The sequence below is a fragment of the Myotis yumanensis genome, unplaced genomic scaffold, assembly GCF_028538775.1.
Source record: "Myotis yumanensis isolate MYYU_CA2020_CCGP unplaced genomic scaffold, mMyoYum1.0.hap1 SCAF_2, whole genome shotgun sequence".
Taxonomy (NCBI): Eukaryota; Metazoa; Chordata; class Mammalia; order Chiroptera; family Vespertilionidae; genus Myotis; species Myotis yumanensis.
Window position 1 is genome coordinate 37,250,321 of NW_027223753.1, and position 23,109 is coordinate 37,273,429.

General features: G+C 53.0%; 1 non-coding gene across 1 annotated transcript; it reads left to right on the forward strand.

Moving 5' to 3' along the window:
* The first annotated feature begins 13,606 nt into the window (after positions 1 to 13,606).
* On the forward strand, positions 13,607 to 13,712 carry LOC139004581 (U6 spliceosomal RNA). The gene has a single exon (XR_011470454.1). It is a non-coding gene; the product is annotated as a U6 spliceosomal RNA (small nuclear RNA).
* The last annotated feature ends 9,397 nt before the right edge of the window (positions 13,713 to 23,109 follow it).

A 23,109-nucleotide genomic window follows, 5' to 3' on the forward strand; every position in this document is an offset into this window, starting at 1 on the left:
CAGAGCGATGGGCAGGAGGAACAAGGACACGGGGCCAGAACGTGCGGGTGTGTGCGTGGGTCTGCGCCCTGACTGGGAGATAAGCAGGCCTGGGCTCCAACAGCGGGCCAGCTGGGGGGTAGGCTGCTTGCATCACAGGGCACTGGGACAGGACACAGCACTGGTGATGTGGGTCTGGTTTAGCAAAATATCATTATCCTTGTTGTTTTCTCTGATGATCTGTGTAATAGGTTCTCCTGGTAAAACATTTATGCAGAACAGAGAAAGTACACAGAAAAACACACAAAAAATCACTCCAAATCCCACTACTGTGAGTAGCCGCTGGTAAGACTTAGGTAAAGCTTTTGCAGACATCTCTTTATGCACCTAAATACGTACGCACATGCATATATATTACACATGAATACAAAGCTGCAGAAATGAGACGCTCCTCTACATGCTGTGCTGTAACCTAATTTTGTCACTCACCAGCATGTGAAAACATATTCATCTGTGTCATCATTTTAAAGGTGAAGAAATTTCTGCTCAGAGATGTGAGGCCACTTGAATGCTCACCCTTTGGGTTCTTTCTCCCTTCCTTCCTTCCTTCCTTTCTTCCCTCCCTCCCTCCCTCCCTCCCTCCCTCCCTCCCTTCATTCCTCCCTCCCTCCCTCCTTCCCCCCCTCCCTCCCTCCTTCCTTCCTTCCTTCCTTCCTTCCTTCCTTCCTTCCTTCCTTCCTTCCTTCCTTCCTTTCTTTCCCCCCGTCTTTTCTTCCGACAAGAATGAATTCCTGGATCATGTATGGCAGTCTTGCCATAGGCGTAGGGTATGTAAAGGATGAGGTTTAAGTGCTGTATTTGACCCCACACCCAACAAGCAGCTGAATGGAACGTGCACGGCTGTGCTGAGATGCATACTAGTAGGTCCCTCTCTTTTCTCTTCTTCTGAAGAGCCCAAAGCCTTCATCGAAAGAGCAGCAGTGCACCCCCATGACTTGGGAGCTGGCAGAGGTGATGCAAGCAGGAGCTTGAAATGTGCTTTGCCGTGGGGCTCACAGGCCCCTGCCACGATGGGCTGGCCTGCCGTCCCAGGATGAGGGGGGGACTCAGAGCAGAGCCACGCCAGCCAGCCCCTGACCTCTGCGTGAGACAGAAATGAGTATTGTTTTCTCCGCTGAGACCTTGAGGCTGCCTGTGCTGTGGTCGTGGCTGGCCAATGCTTCAGGGGTGCACCGCTGAGGGACCAAACGCTCTGAGTCTCAGTTCCTTCGCCTGAAAAACAGAGTCAGGACCGACCTAATCGGGCTGCTGCCTGAGTCCAGAGAGCTCCTGCCAGCACAGTGGGCAGTGAGAGCTCAGTTAATAGCTATTACTCATGCATGACGCTGGAGTGAAGTATTTCAAATCACACAGCCCGGGCATGGGCCATGGAATCCACTTAGTGAGTCACCACTGGCACTTCCTTTTGATGGATGGAATAGAAAGCTAGCACAGCATTTTGCAATTCAAAAGGGTAAGTATTGTTTTGTGGGACTGTTGTTTCAGAGTGTGTACAAAACAAAGTTCTTTCAGACAGATTTAAAAGCCCCTGCCTGAGCCTGGTCGGCCGCTTCCTTCCCTGTGATGAGGCAGGAGTGGAGGAAGGGGACGCCGAGGGCACTGACCCCCTCCCCTGCCTCCCCACGCGGCCCTCTTGTCACTGAGCAGCCAGGCAGAGCAAGCACTGGCCACGACGGGAGAAACCCCCAGGCTGCCCGGCTGGCCTCTGCACCTTCTCTTTCCCCGCAGCTGGAGGGGGCTCCCTGGCCAGCTTAACCAGGACACTCCCCTCCAGGTTCCCTAGCCGCTCTCTCCCCGGGCCCTCCCGTGGCACTTAGGATGAGTCCAGAAGGTAGTATTAGAGTCGGACTTGAGCACAGAGCCGGGCTCTACTCATTGCTAACAGAGGAGATGTGGTCCGTTCTCCCCTCAATCAAATGAGGCCACGGGGCTCCCACCTCAGAGGAGTGTGGGGAGATTGGGTGAAACAAGTATTACTATCTTCATTTTTCAACAAATAAATATGGAGCTTCTCCCACATGGTGGTGGGGGGGTCGCGTCTGGCATACGGTGAGCACTGAAGAAACGGCAGCCATCATCTTCATCATTATCATTGTGTTGTTTCCAGTGTTTTTCCAGTTCTCACTTCATTCATCTGCTTACTCAACATGTACTGAGTGCAGAGTGCTGGGGACATAAAGATGACCAGGGTGGCCACTGCCTCTACCCAAAGGCAGATTCCTGGCTGACTGACCTGTATCAGAGTGAGGGGTATGGCTCAGTCTGGAACCTGGTGACCTAAGTTTGAATCCCAGCTCCTCTACTTACCAGCTGTATAACCTTGGCCAAGTTACCTATCCAGTTGGGCCTCCTCCATGAAATGGGGCCGTTAGCATCAGGTCATTGAATGGATTCAGTAAATAATATTCAGGCGGGTCAAGCACCCGGCATGCTTCTGACCCCCAGGGAGCACTTAGCAAGGGTCTGAGGATGTTACTAAGACTCTCAAAGTTCAGGTGCATGACCTGGAAGGGGCCCTGAGACTGTTCTAGCCCAGGCTGGGCGGCACTCCATCCCCAGCGCCAGTCGCCTAAAGTGCTGCGTTGAGAAGGATTCTGGGACCGAACCTGGGCTCAGCAAATAAAAGCCTTGAGTAATGAGAGATGTAGGCACGAGCAAGGGAAGGGAGAAGGGGGTGCCAGTTTCACAAACTTGCCATCCCTGGTGCAGCCGGACTGCTGCTTTTACAGAGAGGAAACAGAGCCAGAGAGGGGAAGGGACAGGCCCCAGGTCCACGCTGGCATTTAGGTCAGGGCTTCTGCCTCAGTGCAGGGCCCCTGCTGACTGTCCCCTGCCCTGGGGGGACCCGAGCAGCCAGCCGGCCTTCGCCAGGGTGCCGTGGCAGCATCTCCCCGCATGCCCACTCTGCCTGCACCAGGCTTAATTGGGCTGGGGAACATTTGAGGTGAAATGCAGGCCTGTGAGAGCATTCGCCTAAATGGCAATTTTTGTGATGATAAATGTGCTTGTTTGGGTTTGAATGGGACCGAATCAGCAGATACGGTATCGCGCTGGAACCCGAAGGGGTGGAGAACGCTCCCTTTTTCCCTTGAAAAAGCATGATTTTCATATTGCAATTAAACAGTCCGTTCGGCTGATTTTGCTTCTCTGTTGCTGACATTGAAAAACGCCAAACAAAGATAGCAGCTCGGCTCTCCTTGCGATGTGACTCCGGGAACGGGAGGCAGCCGCTCTGTCTCTCCCGAAAACGGGTGGGGGTGCTGACACCGTCCTGGAGAACATGACTCCGGCCTGTGTGGAACTGGCCCCAGCCCAGCTGTCCCCACGAAGGAGATCGGCCCATGCCACAGGTACCCTTTCTACCCCTGAACCGAGGACCGGACTATTTGTAAGGACCTCAAAGCCTGTAAGTGTATACTGACTCCTACCTGTGGGTCTAAGATTTTGAGGACCAGACATGGCAGACTGGACCCGGCAGACAGCCCTCAGGAGTCATCTCAATCCTGTAGGGGCCATTAAGATTCTCCTTCCACATGCGCGGGGGGGGGGGAGGGCGGGGGGAATCTGAGATTCAGGGCCAGGCCCCCCACTTTGGAAACTGAGGCAGAGAAGCTGGTCTCCTCTTCCTGAAAGCTGAGACGTGGGCTTAGCTCAGAACCGTGCCAGGACCTTGGACCCTGAAAGAGGGAAGCAAAGCAGAAAGGACCATCGGAGATGGTAGCGCCACGGTGGTTAAGAACGTGGGTTCCGCCCGGCCGGTGTGGCTCAGTGGTTGAGCATCGACCCATGAACCAAGAGGTCACCGGTTCGATTCCTGGTCAGGGCACATGCCCAGGTTGCGGGCTTCACCCCCAGTAGGGGTGTGCAGGACACAGCCAATCGATGTTTCTCTCTCATTGATGTTCTCTCTCTCTATACCTTTCCCTTCCTCTCTCTCTAAAAACCAATAAAAACATATTTTAAAAAAGAGAACAGATTCCAGAACAAGCCAGCCAAATGGAATCCTGGCTCTTCCATTGACTGGCTCTTCATCTTGGGCAACCTGACTCGCCATTCTGTGCCTCAGTTTCCTCATCTGTAAAACGAGTTAGTACATGTGCCGGGACCTGGGGCAGCTTAGCGAAGGTTAGCTGCTGCTGTTATTTCTGATGGTGGCAGCTTCAGAGTCCTGCCGGGGCAGGGGGCAGGGGGTGGGGGGTGGGGGGGCAGGCGGGAGGTCTTCTGTGGGACTGCTCATAGTGGTGCAAGGACTCCAGGTGGCATGGCTGTGGCTGGGTCCTGGGTGCCTGGCCTCCCTTGGCTCAAATCAATATCCTTTCAGCAAGCCCTTTTCTGCTCAAGTTGCTTACGTCCATTTTTGTTGCCCTTAACCAAGGACCCTGTTGGATACACGCCATAATGACGCCGCAGAATGGTTTGGAGGGAGCTTTCATAATCAGTTTGTGTGGACAGGCTGCCTTGGACTAAGAGTGTAACACACGTCATCTGTCTGATCCTACAGGTCCCCCCGCCCCCTCCCGCTGGAGAAGCCAGTGCCTTCTGCTTGCACTCGCTCAGTGAGCACTTACAGACTCACAGAGGAGGTGAGGGACACAGAGGCTCCTGAGGGAGGAAGACCTTCCCTGCCGGTGGGCCCTCTCCCCGCACAGTGTGACAGCTCCTCAGCAGACCGCACTCCAGAGCCCGCTTCCTCACGTCTTCAGACAGATCACCCCACCCTCAGACTTGGTTTCCTCATCAGTACCGTTGGAATAAGAATACCCCCAGAGCCCGGCCAGCATGGCTCAGTGGTTGAGCGACGGCCTATGAACCAGGAGGTCATGGTTTAATTCCTGGTCTGGGCACAGGCCCGGGTTGCAGGCTCCATCCCCAGTGTGGGCCCTGCGGGAGGCAGCCAGTCAATGATTCTCTCTCATCATTGATGCTTCTATCTCTCTCCCTCTCCCTTCCTCTCTGAAATCGATAAAAAGATCTTTAAAAAAAATACCCAGAGAATTTCAAAAGAGAACACTGTGACACACACACGGGGAGTGCTGGCTGGCAGGACAGTGATGGGCTTCACTGAAGAATTTTCTGGTTCTTTCAGAGCTCGGGGCTGGAAGAGGGCACTGGGACTTGGGGACAGGGATGGGCGTGGGGGCAGGAGAGACCTGTGCTAGGCAGAGCCAACACAGCTATGGAATGGCATGGCTGCAGTGTGGCATGGCTGTGGTGTGGCACGGCTGAGGTGTGGCATGGCTGCGGTGAGGCATGGCTGTGGTGTGGCATGGCTACAGTGAGGCATGGCTGAGGTGTGCATGGCTGAGGTGTGCATGGCTGCGGTGTGGCATGGCTGCGGTGTGGCATGGCTGAGGTGTGCATGGCTGTGGTGTGGCATGGTTGTGGTGTGGCACGGCTGCGGTGAGGTATGGCTGTGGTGTGGCATGGCTGCAGTGTGGCATGGCTGCAGTGAGGCATGGCTGTGGTGAGGCATGGCTGCGGTGTGCATGGCTGAGGTGTGCATGGCTGAGGTGTGGCATGGCTGCAGTGAGGCATGGCTGAGGTGTGCATGGCTGTGGTGTGGCATGGCTGCGGTGAGGCATGGCTGTGGTGTGGCATGGCTGCAGTGAGGCATGGCTGAGGTGTGCATGGCTGAGGTGTGCATGGCTGAGGTGTGCATGGCTGAGGTGTGCATGGCTGCGGTGTGGCATGGCTGCGGTGTGGCATGGCTGAGGTGTGCATGGCTGTGGTGTGGCATGGTTGTGGTGTGGCACGGCTGCGGTGAGGTATGGCTGTGGTGTGGCATGGCTGCAGTGTGGCATGGCTGCGGTATTGGATTCTGTGGTGAGGCATGGCTGCGGTGAGGCATGGCTGAGGTGTGCATGGCTGAGGTGTGGCATGGCTGCAGTGAGGCATGGCTGCGGTATTGGATTCTGTGGTGAGGCATGGCTGTGGTGTGGCATGGCTGTGGTGTGGCATGTCTGTGGTGTGGCATGGCCGAGGTGTGGCATGGCCGAGGTGTGGCATGGCTGCATCAAGGCATGTGGTGTGGCATGGCTGAGGTTTGGTATGGCCGTGGTGTGGCATGGCTACAGTGTGGCATGGCCGTGGTGTGACATGGCTGCAGTGTGGCATGGCTGCGGTGAGGCATGGCTGCGATGAGGCATGGCTGTGGTGAGGCATGGCTGCGGTGAGGCATGGCTGCGGTGAGGCATGGCTGAGGTGTGCATGGCTGCAGTGTGGCATGGCCGTGGTGTGGCATGGCTGCAGTGAGGCATGGCTGCGGTATTGGATTCTGTGGTGAGGCATGGCTGTGGTGTGGCATGTCTGTGGTGTGGCATGTCTGTGGTGTGGCATGGCTGCAGTGAGGCATGGCTGCGGTATTGGATTCTGTGGTGAGGCATGGCTGTGGTGTGGCATGTCTGTGGTGTGGCATGTCTGTGGTGTGGCATGGCCGAGGTGTGGCATGGCTGCGGTGTGCATGGCTGAGGTGTGGCATGTCTGTGGTGAGGCATGGCTGTGGTGTGGCATGGCTGTGGTGTGGCATGTCTGTGGTGTGGCATGTCTGTGGTGTGGCATGGCCGAGGTGTGGCATGGCTGCGGTGTGCATGGCTGAGGTGTGGCATGGCTGAGGTGTGGCATGGCTGAGGTGTGCATGGCTGAGGTGTGCATGGCTGCGGTGAGGCATGGCTGCGGTATTGGATTCTGTGGTGAGGCATGGCTGTGGTGTGGCATGGCTGTGGTGTGGCATGTCTGTGGTGTGGCATGGCCGAGGTGTGGCATGGCTGTGGTGTGGCATGTCTGTGGTGTGGCATGTCTGTGGTGTGGCATGGCCGAGGTGTGGCATGTCTGTGGTGTGGCATGGCTGCGGCGTGGCATGGCCGTGGTGTGGCATGGCTGCGGCGTGGCATGTGGTGTGGCTCTTGGCGTTAGGTGAGCTCAGGCCATGCTGTGATCAGGTCCCAGCAGTTTTCTTTGGGGCTCGGCACTGCCAGACTGACCCACCCACCCAAGCTCCCCTGTGCTTCCTGTGGAGAGAAGGGTGGGAGGGAGTTGGGGGAGGGGCTTCTATTCCATAAGCAAATCATAGCGGTTAAAAGAAATGTTTTTGGAGTTAGTGTCCGGGTTAGAATCCCAGTAACACCACCAGCTCACTGTGTGACCTTGAGCAAGTGAATTCACCTCTCTGAGCTGTAATTTCTCATTCTGACCCTCACGGGGTTTTCTCGGGGACTGAGCACTTAGCACTAAGTCTTAATAAATGGCAGTAATTAGTATTATGTTGCTGAGTTTATCTTGTCAACCCACTCGTAACACGCTCGGTTTATCTCCTCCCCAGGTCTCTGCCAGCACCAGAGAAAAGGAAGCCTGGTTAGAGTGGGAATTCAGCTAACGACAGACCTCAGTCTGCTCTGGGGTCCCAGGAGGGCCTTCTTGGGGTTCACTGTTCTCTGGAGCAAACCACAAGTGGGAGCTATAGTTATTATTTGAGGCACATGGCTTCATTCAGAAAGTGGGTGAGTCTAATTACAGAAAAATTGTGAATAATGTAATCCTTTCGTTCCTGTGACTGTGACTTCCAGACACCTGCTTCATTCAGGAAAAAAGAAAAAAGGTTTCAATGGAAAAGCGCTTCTTCTGCAGCCCTAATCACCACCTCATTGAAGTCTGCGGCACGAAACACAAAGCATCTTCCTTTGAGGAAGCGCCTCTGAGTGATGGGCAAAGTCTGAGGAGGGGAAGCAGAGCCCCCGACTGGGGGCCGCACCCCTTTACTTGGCTGGGATGGGGGGTGTCGTCCAGACTGAAGGGCAAGGCCAGTGCCCCTGACTGGATATTGTGAGTCCCTCACAACGACCTCTGTGGACAGTTCACAGCCCGTAGAAACACTGTTAGAAAGTTGAGGGAGAAAAGCAGATGACCCGGCTACCTAAACACCGACTACATTTCTCACTTAAAATAAACAACAACGGGAACCTTGCTTCCATCCAAGATGGAGCAGCGGGACCAGACTCACTTTTCCACCCGAAACAACTAAAACCCTAGACAAAATATGTGAAACAACGGATTTCAGACACTGACCTACAGGCGGCGCAGGACGGGGACTCCCGGGAGAGGAGACACCCCGAGGAAGGAGCCAAGAGCCCCCGAGAAGAGGGAGCTGCCCCGAGGGAAGGCTCGGAGACCGCCTCCCTCCTGCCTCCCCTGAGAACTGACCAGGCCAGGGTCATGCTATTCACCAAAGCAGGCACAAGGAGGGTGGGTACGTGGGAAGGCGCTTGGCCCATGTGTGGTTGGGTACCCCGGGCATCGGGGCATTTGTCTAGTGGGCTGTTTGCTGGCCGTGTGGGTCTGAGCAGGCACCACAGTGGTCAGCGCAGGGGAGCATCTGGAAGCCTTGAGGACGGAGACTTTGCCTGGGGAGAGGGGGGAGGGGAGAGCAGCACAGAGGCGCTGGGGCACCTGCCTTTAAGGAGAACCCAAGTCTTGGAAAGAAAAGGAAAACAAGCTCCCATGCCAGCTCCTGCCTGGCTGAGAGTGAGCGGCATAAGGGAGGGAGGGGTGTGGGGAGGACCCTGGCCCCTCGGTTGGAGGAGACAGTCCCTCTCAGAGGTGCCAGACAAAAGTGCCACTCCAAGGAGCAGGCCAGCCTGGTTCCTAATGTCCCTATCTGACCATTTTGGTAAGAAGTTGGACCGAATTCCTATCTGTGGTGCAACAGCCTCGCTGCTTGTTCGTCTACTCATTCATCCAGCAAACAGTGACGCGCTCCCTCCATGCCAGGTGCAGGCTGGTGCTGAGGGGAGGACTCAGACACAGGCCCCGCCCGGAGACGGGCTGGTGCAGCCGGGTCAGTGTGGGTGGGGCTGGCAATGACTGGCAGGGCTCTTTGGGATGGTCACCTCCAAACTCGCTTCTCCCTTAACGTAGGTACCTCTCGGCACCTGGCCCTGGCTCCTCTGTCCTCCTCTCCTCTCTGGAGAGGAATTCTCCAGAGCCCCCTCACCCTCAGACCTACACAGCCAGCAGCCCACCCTTCACCCTCAGACCTACATGGCCAGCAGCTCACCCCTCACCCTCAGACCTACACGGCCAGCAGCCCACCCCTCACCCTCAGACCTACACGGCCAGCAGCCCACCCCTCACCCTCAGACCTACACGGCCAGCAGCCCACCTGACAAGTGCCCGGATGCCCACAGCTACTCATACCACACATTTGCAAAGTGTAAGCTGGTGGTGGTGGCACGTACTCATTTCTTCGTACTCTCTGCCTAGTGAGTAGCAGGACCCTGTCCTCTGGCTCACCCCCTCTCATCTCTCTCCATCTCTGGACAAATCCAGTCATTCAGCGAGTCCCGTTGATGGCGTCAGGAGAAGCCATCCGCCTGCCTTAGGAAAGCACTCGCAGGGGACAGGAAGCTGTAAAAAGAGGTGGCCGAGCGAAGCAGTGTTAATTATAGTCATTTACACAACGCTTTTCCATTTCATGCCACACAATCGCCATCACACGTGTCTTCAAGTAGGTGTGAGATTACCTTGTTGTACATGGTATTTAATTACAAAGCTGAACTCTGCTCACATGGCGTTTATCCGCACAGCTCATTGCATAGTCCTGAGCAAGGCTGTCTGCTCTCACCCTAAAATAACTAGAGAGGACTTCCCTGCAGGCCCCACAGTGCCCTCCGCCACCCAGGGCAATTCTGGGACTGTCATGGGTGTAGGGGCCCAAGATTCTGACATCCCTCCTGGCAGGCAGATCCCGAGAGCAAGGAGCTTAAAGAGGGGAAGGGCTGAGTAAGCTCCAAGCAATGGCTCTGGTGAATGCTAATAGAGCGCCCCCCCCCCCCCCCCAACCTCTTCCAATCAGCATTCCCCCAGCCCCCTCCCTAAGATGATCTGTTCCCCTTCCTTGATGAATGGGACTACGTATTTTGGAAAAAGCTGCTGGTGGGGGCTTTACAAGGGCCTCTCATTCCAAGGGTCTGGGCCTGGTCAAGGGTATGAGGTGCAGCTTATGACCATCTGGGAGAAGAGGCGGAGCAAGGACACTGGGTTAGAGTGTATGAAGGACACAGTTCCTGGGTGATGCTTGTGGTAGCACCCAAAGAAGTCATCTGTCCTGCGGCGCCCCCTGCTGGCCACAGGCAAAACGGCGTTCTGTCAAGCTCAGACCTGGGCTCTGTGGACAAAGGCTCAGAGGGTGGGTGCACACCTGCTCTGCTCTTCAGGCCTGGGCCTTCCAGGGGGGCCAGGCAGTCCTCCTGGGCCTGCCCAGGCGGCACCCCAGAGGCGACAACACCAAACTACCGAACACAGAGGAGTGTGAGTGACAGTTCCTCCTCTGCCTCTTCAGCAGGCAGGATGGAGAGGGACACGCCAGGCTCCAGCCTTGGCCCACCACAAAATGACAGGGACGCTGGGCAAAGCTCTCCACTATCTGCCACGAGTGGGATGGGGCTCAAACACGCAGCAGTTTCACGGATTGTCTGAGGAAGGTCATTGTAACTGTACATAACAGGTCTTATTGTGGGCTCAGCTAGCCCATGGAAGCCCTGAGTTCAAGTCCCAGCTTGTACTCGCTGTGGGGCCCTGGCCAAGTTGTTCAGCTCTTCTTGACTCAGTTTCTTCATCTGTAAAGTGTGAGGTCACTCAGATGTTCTGTGAGCAGAAAAACTGGGGAGTCACCCCACGCTCCCTGTTTGGTCTGGGAGCCATGGGCCCAGCCCCTTACTTCTGTTTTCTGAACATCCTTACAGTGGTCATGACGTGCATCACACACACACACACACACACACACACACCAGTTGAGGGTTCCCAGGCCTGTATCCTCCTAGAGATTAGGGAGCCAATGCCCTTAAAATAAAAAAAGTTTAGGTTAAGGGCCCGTTAACAACAGCAGCTCTCTATTGATTCTTCTTGCCAGCATCTCAACTCTCTTCTCTCCTCCCCAGCCTTGGATGTATGACTTCAAGCAAGCTACTTAGCTCTCAATGCCTCAGTTTCCTCATCTGTAAAATAGGGATTATATTATACCCCTCATAAATAGCACTAACCTTCACAGGGCTGTTGTGAGGATTAAACGAGATATGCGTGAACGATGGAAAGTGTTTCGAACATCACCTAGCACAAGGCAAGGACTCCACCGGAGCTTGCTGCTGTGATGACGATGGTGGTGGTGCTGGGTTTGTCCTTCAGCAGCCTGACCTGATCTACGATGGAGCCTACACCTGGGCTACCAAGAGAGCTCGCAGGGCTCGTCACCAGCCATCATGCAAGTGTACCTACACCTGTTGGAACACCTCCCGCCCCCCACCTGGTGCAGCCTCTGAGAGCACCTTCTCACACCACATCCCCAATCTGCCTCCACTGGGAATGGCAGGTGCTAATCAGGAAACCAGGCCCTCCAAAGTCAGGAGAACTCGGGTATGTATTCTAAAAGCTAAGACCTCGCCTCGCAAAACATGTCCTTAATGCTTTATGTCCTCAATGACATGCTCTCCCTTGTTCTGGTCAATACTATGACTTTCTTTTCAAATGAATTTCCTTTCCAACATACGTTTTGCTCTATGGTGTTTAATGTTTCCCCTGCTTTCAAAATGCTTTTCAGACAGGTGAAATTCGCTTGGGAGAAAAGGCCTCCCTCCCCTGGGAGATCCCAGAACAATTCCTGGGAAAGGGGTGAGGATGGGCCCATCCTGAGCACAGAGGTGGGCTAGTCCCTGCACCCCACGCGCCTCGTTTTTCCCGCACACGGACTTGAGGACGGCACACTCCCGGGGACCACAGCTTTCCTCTCAGGACCCTGCTGCTAAGTAGTACCTGGCACACAGAAGGTTCTCAGGAAAGCTGTGAGGAGTCATCCTTTTCTCACTGTTACCATCTATGGAGGCTCTACTCTGCCGTGAACACCTCACGCGTATTACCTCTCGCGCTCACCACAGCCGTCCTCAGTGTTACTGCCCTCATTTCACAGTTATTATCCTCATTTTGCAGAAAACAGGCTCAAAGCCCAAACACAAGACAGCAGTTGCAACTGCAGGCAGAGACAGGGTGAGAACAGGGGACTTTGGATTCCAGAGTCCATTGCCATTGACTAAAGCTGTGTGGGAGGGAGGGATGGGCCCTCACCACTTCCCCCATCTGCCACGGGCCTTCCCCTTTTACGTCCTCACCCCTTGACCAAGGCTTGAGGTACATTAATGTACTCGACTACATTAATAGTTTTCTTAACGGTGGAGTCTTCTGTGATCGCTTTGTGTGTGTCCTTTGATGTTTGGCACAAGCATATCCTCTGTGAAAACATCCCCAACATCAAGCGAGAGAGAGAGAGAGAGAGAGAGAGAGAGAGAAAGAGAGAGAGAGGGAGAACATCTATCATCCCCAGGAGTTCCCTCCTGCTCCTTTGAAATCCATTCCTCCTGGCTCCTCCCAGCACCCCCTCCGCCAGGCAACCGCCAGTGCCTTCCTGTCATGTTGACCAGCTTGCACTTGCTGGAGTTTTGGATGTCTTCCTGTTTTGTCTGGCTTCTTTCCCTCAGAGTAATGATTTTGAGATTTATCTGTGGTTCATTTATTGGGATCTTTCTTGATGTCTGTGATAAGCCCTACTTGGTTGTGGCCTATTAGTCTTTTAATACTCAGCTAGATTTGGCTTGCTAATTGATTACCTAGGACTTAAGCATCTCTAGTCCTTAGTGAGGGAAATGAACCAAGATTTGGACCAACCAGATCTCAAAGAGCAGCCTCGAAAAAACCTGGTGGAGGCTGCAGGCACTGGCAATGAAATGTAGGAAATGGCGTAATTGTATGCTACCGTGGTCCCTGCGCAAACCCCACACGTGGCCCGTGGCGGGCCCCTATTAGCGAGGGACCAACATGGTCCCCTCCGCTGGGCAGGGAGTGGACTCGAGCTGATTAACTAACCCAGTGGTCGGCAAACTGTAGCTCGTGAGCCACATGCAGCTCTTTGGCCCCTTGAGTGTGGCTCTTCCTAAGCCTTAGGAGTACCCTAATTAAGTTAATAGCAATGTACCTACCTATATAGTTTAAGTTTAAAAAATTTGGCTCTCAAAAGAAATTTCAATCGTTGTACTGTTGATATTTGGCTCTGTTGACTAATGAGTTTGCCAACCACTGAACTAATCCATTCCAATTTGGGGCTTCCTTAGAAGGAGGAAACAACCAGGGTGTTTTTTTTTTTTTTTTTTTTTACTTTATTAATTCCAGAGAATTCAGAAGGATAAAAAGCCAAATAATTATTATAAAAGGCTTGAAAAAAGCAGAGCCAATCCATGACAAGCTCGGAACGAAAGCCGCCGTGTGGTCACTAGAGCAAAGCAGAGATTCGAGATTTTTCTAGTTCTTCCTGGCCTTCACATCTGAGGAAAAAACGGTGACCTCTGGGCAGCAGCCTCAGCAAGGAGGGGGAGGAGGCCGGGGACCTGGTGTAAGGAGAGAGGGTGAGTGAGAGGCAGAACAGAGAGACAAAAACAAGAGAGGTCCAGGGAGAAGGGGGAGGGAAAAAGAAAGAGGGAGGGAAAAGGGGCAGGAAACAGAAAGATGGTAGTCATTTAAAAAAGCATTGCGCATGCTCGCTACGGCAGCACATATACTAAAATTGGAACGATACGGAGTAGGTTAGCATGGCCCCTTCGCAAGGATGACCGCAAATTCAAGTGTTCCATATTATTTTTTAAAGAAAAAAAAAAGGCACTGAGCAAGGAAAGCCAGTTAGCACGCTCTCTCAACCTTTAAGCAAAATAATGGTACCTGGGCAGCTCAGAGGGCAGGAGGGCAGGGGAGTAAGGAGAATGGGTCTGTTGGGGGTTGAATTGTGTCCCCCCAAAAGATATGCTCCAGCTCTAGATCCCAGTACCTGTGGGTGTGACTTTATTTGGAAATAGGGTCTTTGCAGATGTAATCAAGTTACGTGAGGCCATATTGCATGGAGGGGCTTATAAGAAGAAGGAAATTTGCACACAGGGGCACAAAGAGGAGGACGCATGTGCAGATGGAGGCAGAGATTGGGATGATATGGCTACCAGCCAAGGAATGCCAAGCATTGCCAGGAAACCCCAGAAGCTGGGAGAGGCTAAGAAGGAACCTGCCAAGAGCCTTTGGAGAGAGAGCCTGGCCCTCTTACACTTGGATTTGGGGCTTCTAGCCTCCAGAACTGTGGACCAAACCAGTCTTGGTTGTTTTAAGCTACCCACTCTGTGCTCACTTGTTAGGACATCCTTAGGATACTAACACAGGGTCCCATCAAAATAAAGCATCAGCATGCCCCTGTTATAGGCCAAAATTCACGTGCTGAAGTCCTAACCCCCAGGACCTCAGAATATGACTGTACTTGGAGGTAAGGTCTTTAAAGAGGTGTTCCAGCCCTAACCGGTTTGGCTCAGTGGATAGAGCGTCGGCCTGCGGACTGAAAGGTCCCAGGTTCGATTCCGGTCAAGGGCATGTACCTTGGTTGCATGCACATCCCCAGTAGGGGGTGTGCAGGAGGCAGTTGGTTGATGTTTCTCTCATCGATGTTTCTAACTCTCTATCCCTCTCCCTTCCTCTCCGTAAAAAATCAATAAAATATATATATTTTTAAAGAGGTGTTCCAATTAAAACAGTTCATTTGGGTGAGCCCTAACCCACCTTATAAGAGGAGGATATTTGGACACAGACAGACAGAGGGAAGACCATGTGAAAACAGAAGGTGGCCAGCTGTCTGCAAGCCAAGGAGAGCGGCCTCAGAAGAAACCAAACCTGCTGACTGACACCTTGATCTTGGACTTCTAGCCTCCAGAATTGTGAGAAAATAAATTTCTGTTGTTTAAGCCACACAGTCTGTGGTTCCTTGTTATGGGAGCCCTAACAACTTAATACATCCCCCAAACCCCAACATTCCCCAGCCTGCTGGTAGGAGGGCAGCTGGAGCCTCGTCTGCTTCGAGGGTGGGCCTCTATGGCCCCCATGAGCTCACTCAGGTTGGGGTGGGGAGAGTCAGTGCCCAGGGCTGGGGACTCCACCTGGCGCCTGCCCAGCCCTTTCAGGAGCAGAGAGACCTCATCCAGAGCCCAGGAAGTCAGTCCAGGGGGATGAACGTCCTTTCCCCAGGCCACTCCCATGCCAGGTCCCTTGCCTTGGCCTGGGCCCTTCCTCCCATGACCTGGAGCTTCCCCCACATGGCTTTGGACTACCCTTGGCCACCAACATGATGTAACGGCTGGCGCTGGTGTCCTACAAAGGGCAGGGTAACAATGGTGACAAAATGGGGCTTCCACACTTGGGTAAATGGTTTTCAGGTTTCAATTCTGTCCCTAACCCTGCACTTTCTGCCGGGTCTGAGAAGTCATCTTTCAGAGCTGCTTGCTGTTGAGTGAAGCCACATTCCTGAGGACAATGTCAGAGCAGAAACAATCAGCCTCCTTATATTTTTGTTCTGTTTTTAAACAGATGAGGCCATTGAGGCCCAGAGAAGGGAAGTGACTTGCTCCAGGTCACACAGCTATTTGGGGTCTAACTAAACCCAGAACACCAGGCTCCTGGAGCCAGCCGCACCCCCTGCCTGCTGAAGACAAGTGCCTTGTGAGTTCCTAGACAACCCCATTAGCTCACTGTTTTTCTTTGCCCAACTGTCATATTAAGATTTGGGATGGGCTGTAGAGGGGTTCCCCCCCCCCTAATTTTAAAAGCACTTCAGCATCTTATTTACCACAGAAAAACCCAGTTCACGCCCCTGTTAACAAAACTGTGATCTCACAAAGAGATTTTATTACAAAAATAAATTTCAGTAATAACTGCTCAACCAGACACTTTGCAATTAAAAATAGAACTGCGCAGTGAAGAGAAATGTAATTCACAATAAACAAAGTTGTTCCCTTTCTTGCCCTTCACCGCCTGGGCTCCACAATATTGCTTCTCAATTTCAACCATTTGTTGGCTTTCAGCTGTTTTGTACTGCTCTGTTCTCCAAATAACTGGAACATTTTTAGCTCAGGACTGATTCCCTAACGCATAGTCACACATCCTTTCAGTCAGTAACAGCAGCTCTACCAAGAAAATAGGGAGACAGTGATGTCAGGCCTCACCAGCTGGTCAAAGGCAGTATTCCCACTGCCGACATGGCCACTTGGATGCTAGATGTAACCCCAAATTCTGATCTTATCACTGTCTAACATGAAAGCTCAGGGTGTGCGAACCCCAATGTGTTCATCTGCTTAGGCTGCCATAGCAAAATATCATGGACAGGTGCCTTAAACAACAGACACAGTTCTGGAGGCTGGAAGTCTGAGAGCAGCTGTCAGCCTGGTCCTTTCTGGTGAGGGCTCTCTTCCGGGCTTGCAGGTGGTTGCCTTCTTGCTGTGTCTTCACAGCAGAGAGAGAGGAAGCAAGTTCTCTCCTCTCTTCTTACAAGGATACTAATCCCCTCACAAGAACTCCACCCTCATGTCCTCGTAAAGTCCTCATCTCCAAATACCATCACATTGAGGGGTAGGGCTTCAACATTGAATTTGGAGGGGACACCACTCAGTCTATACCACCCACTTATTAAAATGATGACTGGTTACTGGCACGGTGCTCATATTTATGGGAATAGTTCCTCTTGCATGTCTCCCAAGCAAAACTCTTTTCCTGCAAGCTATTTACCCTTGGGGATGCTGGTGAGGACACTTGAAAAGGAATGAACTATGTTTGAATCCCATTAGTTAAAAGCAAACAGAAGAGTTAATTGCCAGGCACAACTCTGGAGCTGCTCCTTTTAGCTGCAGAGGCTCTGAACTACTCATAGGAGCCCCCAGGGACCTCTGATAATTTCCCCCCAATTATTGCTGTATTAATCCCTCACTCCTCTAACCTTGCTGTACTTTGTGGGTGAAATAGCTCTTAAGGAAGTGAAGACTTCGGCAAATGCTTCTGATCCTAAGTGCAGATAATACACAGCCCACAGACTTTCTTTTGTGGGTTTTTCCTATACATATTGACACAGCTAATCTTTGCTTCTGCAGCATGTACATAAATATTATCCAAGATGACTGGCATATGGTACTGTTATGTGTCTTTCAAGAAAACCTCCAACCGAATCCAATATTTCCCATGTGGCACCTGATGCACCGTGGGCGTCGGATATTTATAGAGCAGTAATAATGATATTTGAAAACACTGTGATGTCTGAAGGCTCTGTTTCCCTGCACAGTTCATCTAGAAGGCTGCACTTTGCAGACATAAGCTTCTGCCGGCCGTTCACAGGGATATTGCTGAGATGCTGAGCATTGTCCGGAGTCACAAAGTGGTCATGTTGAGCACTGTTGCCTGTACACCCTTCAGAAGGAAAGTCACCTTCCCATGTGGGTGCAAATATTGCAAGTACGGACTTGCTGCCTTTGGCCTTCCAATACTGGTCGTTTGCCCTTCGATGGAATTAAGTTTTGGATGCAAACCTAAAACCTCAGTAGAGCTTCATGGAATTGTTGGATCAAAAACTCAGGATCAGATGATCCGTGAGCTGGGAGAGACCCTTGTTACCACTGAAACCAAACCTTCCCCCTTTAAACCAATGAGGATATTGTTTGGCGGCCGTGGTAGAACTGGGGTCTTTTTGCTTGTATCCCAGTGCACATTCCACCCCCCCTTTTGTTCCTGCAGCTAATGTGATAGCGCATCTTATCATCTCAGTTCTGTCCCGTTTAATTTAATATATGTTTACTAAAGAGCCCACTGGAATAACAGCTCCCACTTTTAAATGTCTTCTGTGGGCGGACCTGCCAGGTCCTTATTTGAATCACCTCATCTTTTTCAGCACTGTAATGAGGGAGGCATTATCATCTCCATTTCACGTGCAGGACATCTAAGGCTCAGAGAGGTTAGTGTCTTGCCCCAAAGTCCTAAGAACTAGTAAGTCATCGAGTTAGTCTTTGGAGCTGAGACTGCCTGACCCTGGAGCCCTGCTCCTGCCATCAGCGTTGAAGAGGCACCAAAGATGAATTGGGGGTAAGGCCCTTCCACTGAACAGAAAATGTTACTTCTCCTGGCCAGCCCAGAGGCACTGGATGTCACATTCCAGCCTGAGCTCCATCCATCACAAGTCAGCTGCTGACCGCCCAGCAGGTGCCCTGTCCTGGAAGAACACCCCAGCTATGTGGGAGACAGATGTGTAAACAGATGACAGTAGCACCTTGTGATTCAGAGAGACAATCAAGGGCTGTAATCTTAACCCTAGAGGTTGCGGGTGGCTCTGGGAGGTGGAGACGCAGGGGCTGGATCTGGAAGGATGGCAAGGAGTCAGCCAGTTGAGGAGGGGCCTGGGAGGGGAGGTAGGCCCGCCAGGCGGGGGAACTGCATGGAGATGGCCCCAGGAGGTCAGAGGGGTAGAGAGGGAGGACTAGAGTGGTTGGCAGAGACCAGATCACAGAGGGTCAGGGGCAGAATCCACCCAGGACAGGGGAGCCCTGAGTCATGGATGGGGAGGAACATCTGGCTTGGACAGATAACCCATTCAATATAGGGGGAGGGTGGGGGAGGGGGAGGCTGGGGCAGGGTGCCCATGGAGGCTAGTATAGGAACCAGGGCCAAAGGTGAGTGTGCTCTGAACCAAGGTGATTGTGACCCTAGGAGCCAAGAGAAGGCAGCCTGTCAAAACCTGCTTAGAAAAGAGAATGCACAGAGGTTGAGATTTCCCAGGGGAGTTGGAACCAGGGGACAGGGCAGTGGGCAGGGGGTTCAGGAGAGGAGTGAGGGGTTGAGCTGGACTTCGGGTGGGACAGGGAATGACAGTTCTGAACAGCCCAGCAGTGCTCAGCAGCCTGGGTAGGAGGGGGGGTGGTTGGACTGACATTGGGTGGCATTTGCCAGATGGGTGAGGGGAAGGATTGGGCAGTGGGGCTGGGCCTGGTGAGGAGAGGAGGGAGGCCAGAATGTGCTCACAGGCTATAAACGTCGCAGGATCTGAAGAAAACCAGAAACGGTGCTCCTGTGAGGGAAAGTCTCCAACAGCAACTGTGGGTGCCAGGACAACGTGTGTTCAACCTTCTAGGGGGCTCCTCCGCCAACAGGGGCCACACCCCCAAAACAGCTGCCACCCACCTTCCTTCCTGGGCAAGGCTGGTAGTGTTGCTGGGGCAGCGAGGGCAGCAAACCTAACAGTGTTTTCCTGGGCATCCGCACCTCAGGACACGCATGCGCAGGGCAGCATGGAGAACAGGAGGAGCACTGGGACAGGAGTCCAGAGATACCACACAGAACTTGCCATGGCCCTCACTACCCATCCTGGACCCAGGCGATCAGGACGGTCCCTTCTGGCTCTTTGAAGCCATGAAGCCAACGGTGGAAGGGGCACGCACAAAAGGAGAGGGGCTTTAAGAGACACGGTCATTGGGTAGATTGCAAGTTCTCTCACGAGCTAAGTAGACCACGAGGGAGTTGGGGCCCATGTGCGAGGGCCTGGCTGGGAGGGTCAGACTGTTGGGGAGCCCAGTGAAGGGAGAGGTCGCTGAGAACCGGGGGTCAGAAGCCTCTCTCCCTGTTTCTGATCGCAACAGTCCCTTCACCACCACCCTGGTGGCCTTCTTGGAGGCCTTGCCAATCGAGTCCAGTACACAGGACACCATGGCTGTGCCAGGTGCCACGCTAGGTGCTGTCCCTGTGCACAGCTGAGCCTCGCACCACCTCTGAGTTAAGTGGTATCATCCCCACTTTTCCTGTGAGGAAATCGAGGCTCCGAGAAGGTAGGGAACTTGCCCGGGCGGCTGTGCTGGGATCTGAACCCACCGCTGCCTGAGCCCAGGTCTGTTTGTCCCACAGGGAGGCCCAGGGGCCGCAGGAGACTCTTGTCCACCTGTCCAGGCGGAGAGATCACTGCTGCTGTGTCACAGAGGCTCCATGGAGGCACCAGATGCCGAGTTCACCCTGACCGCCCGCCATCTACCCGCAGGGAACGCTGGGTGAGAGGCAGCCTTGGGGAGTGTAGGGAAACCACTGGGAGAGGCGAGGCCTCTACACAACAGCGTCAGGGACTGTCACCCTCTGCAGAAACTCGCCCAGCAGCCGCCCGGTGGGGCAGCATCTCAGCCGTCTGTCCACACGCACATCTGGCCCCTCGCTCTGCTGCTGACAACGGGGTATGACAGATCCAAGCCAGAGGGAGTGTGAGCCGCTGTGTCTGGGAGGAGAGGCAGACATTGGCTGGGGGGCTCCTGCTCGCCTCCCAGGCCCCCCCCCCCGCCCCCCCCCCCGCCCCCCAGCGCAGGAGCATGCGGATTTCCATCTGTGCCGGCATCACTCATTCCTAATGCAGCCTGGCAGGTGCTCTGGCTGAGGGCGAAGCAGGATTAGGGCCTGGATGTGGCATTGATTCATTTCTGTGGCAGGAGATTGATGAGATGTTTGAGGGTGACTGGATGCAGTCCTGCTCGCCGCCTTCGGGAAAGGATCAAGCTGGTGGGAAAGAATTCCATCATTCCGATTTAGGGAACGGTGTTTTGAGGCCTTTCCCTTCCTTTTTGCATCACTCCTGGAGTCTTAAATCCTCAATTTTCATTCAAAACAATTTTATTTCTGAAGTGTTGGCCTGCTGTCATTGTAGAAACTTTACTCAGAGTCGACCCCAATCTGGGACTGCAGACGACATAGCGCACGGCTCTATTTTGTCTTTAGAGGGATGGGTTTAACGTTCAGACTTTGTCTGACTGTCGTGCCCACTACAATTATGGATAATTATTATGTCTTGCTGAGAGATCACAGCGGGATATGGGATACACCGAAGAAGACAGACAGACACACACGTTCCCGCCTGGTGTTCAGGTTTCAATAACAGTGTGGCACAGGAAGAATGGGCTCGTGCTGTGCGTGGGGGTGGCGGAGGGGTCACTACAATTACTTCTAAAGGAAGAAAGCCCTTTCCCAACAGTGCAAGTGGAGGTAATCAGTAATGTGAAAGGAGGCAAGAAGTGGGGAGATAAATAGAGAGCTGAAAAATTAGGACATTTTAAGGCTGAAAATGGAGCTTTGTTTGTAACATGCCCACAAAGAGAATGTCAATCTTTCAAGAAAGGCTGCAATTACCAGAATGACGGGCCTTGGTTCTCATTCCGTAATGCAGCAGATATTGATCAGGTGCCATGGACCGGATTCCAAGCATGCCTATTTTTTAAAGTAATAGAAATTTCTTAATGTCAAACTCTATTCCTACCAGGCTGCTATCACTTACTGACAAGACACATTTTAAAATTAGATAAATTGGATTTATAAAGGTGAATATGCTTTTTCACTCAGTGATTCAGATTCTGGAATAGATTCTCCTAAGGACAAACAGTTTTTTATATGCAGTGGGGGGATTTATCATGTAGAATCAGCCCTGGCATTTAGCATTGTGGTGCATTTCCAACTCGGACCACATACTTCTGTGAACCAGAGGTAGTTAAGGGAGAGGCCCTGCACAGACCAAGTGGGTGAGAAAGTCGGGGCAAGAGCCTGGATAGACAAGTGCCAAGGGAGTCGTGGGCCTAGAAGCAACACAAAGCAGGGCACCCAGGAAGGGGAGGAGGCTAGAGGTGGGACTGGGCCGAGCCAGCTAATCTGAGAGGCTCGTCTCAGGTGAGCTTACATGTAGCTACCAGAGCCTTTACGGACAACGTCTGACCTCTACCCACGCCCCCCCTCCCCCAGTTCTGTAGCTTTCTAGCTGTGTGACCATGAACTTGTGACTCGGTTTCTTGAGCCTCAGTTCTCATCTGTAACACGAAGCCCTTTCTTATAGGCCTGTTGTAAGGACTCAGTGAACTCGTCCATTCAAATTGCTTGGCGCAGTGCTCAGCACATATTGGCTGTTATGTCCAGAGGGGTGAAATGAATTTTTTTCCATTTTTAACCACCCAACATCCAAATTCTTCCTCTTACGTGGGTACTGGTGGGAGGCAAGGCTTCCCCTGCACAAAGGAAGAAGAAGGTGGGCCTGGGGCAGCCAAACACATGCCCCCTCCTGGGATGTTACTCCTGAGGGAGGAGACAATGTGCTGGGCCATGCTCAGAGCCGATCTGCAGAGCTGGTGGCTGCGGAGAAGGGGTGCCTGGGACAGTGTGGTGAGGTAGACAGACTGACCCTGTGGTAACCTGGCATAACCCCAGCTGCCTGACCTCCCTGGCTTTAAGAGAAGCCACGTTCAATGGTGTTGTTGAACACCACTGCCCCCTAGAGACCAGGAGGAGGGGGGCACAGCCCCCTGGAATCCCCTCAGACTAGGGAGAGAAGGTGGCCTAAAATCTACCAGAGTCCAAAATGGCCTCAGAGCCTCCCAGCAAGACCCCAGCGAGAAACCCTGCACAGGGAGAGCTTGGCAGCCTGCCCAGAATGCCAGCAGCAGCATGGCATGGCCATGGAGGGGACCAGGCTGGGAGAAACCACACACCACCTCTGAACTTGGAGATGGCAGGTGCTGGGAGGCTAGGGGTAGGGAGAGGAGCCAACATTTAGCCAGGACCTGGCCCGCAGTGTTCTGGTCTCTAACCCGCTATTGCTGTTTTCTCCCAACGGCTTCCTTGCAGGCACATGAGACTTTTCTGCAAGTGGAGCAAGGGTGTGTTTACCAGCTTGTTGCAAATTACATGGTAAACACGGGTCCCCCTGGTTGCGGCACTCACTGAGTCTCTTTGTTAGATTAATAAGATTACAACAATCTGGGCAGACATTCAAGTGTTTATTTTCAAAACTAGTAACATAGTACCAGGCCGAGCTGGATTTCGGGGGGTTTGGATAGAGAGCATTTCTGTTCTGAGCACGTATTTATTCACATATGAGGGGGAAAAGTCAGTACCCTTCAGCCCATTTTGTGCTCAACAATTAATTTTTATTTTAACACCTATAAGGCTGTGGGGCTTTGAAAGGGATCCCCGTCACAGGGAAGCCTTGCACTTGAAAGCCTTTGGGCAGCCTGACTGTCTTTCAGTTTGAAACTCCATGCATTTCAGCAAAATTTACTCGAAGTGAAATTCTGTAACAAAGCACGAGTTAGTTTCCTGTTGACTTCTTTTATGCCATTATGGAGCTCCTTGGCAAAAACAGGCCGCCTCCACTCCTCTGTGGCACCAGGAGGATTTGGGGGACGC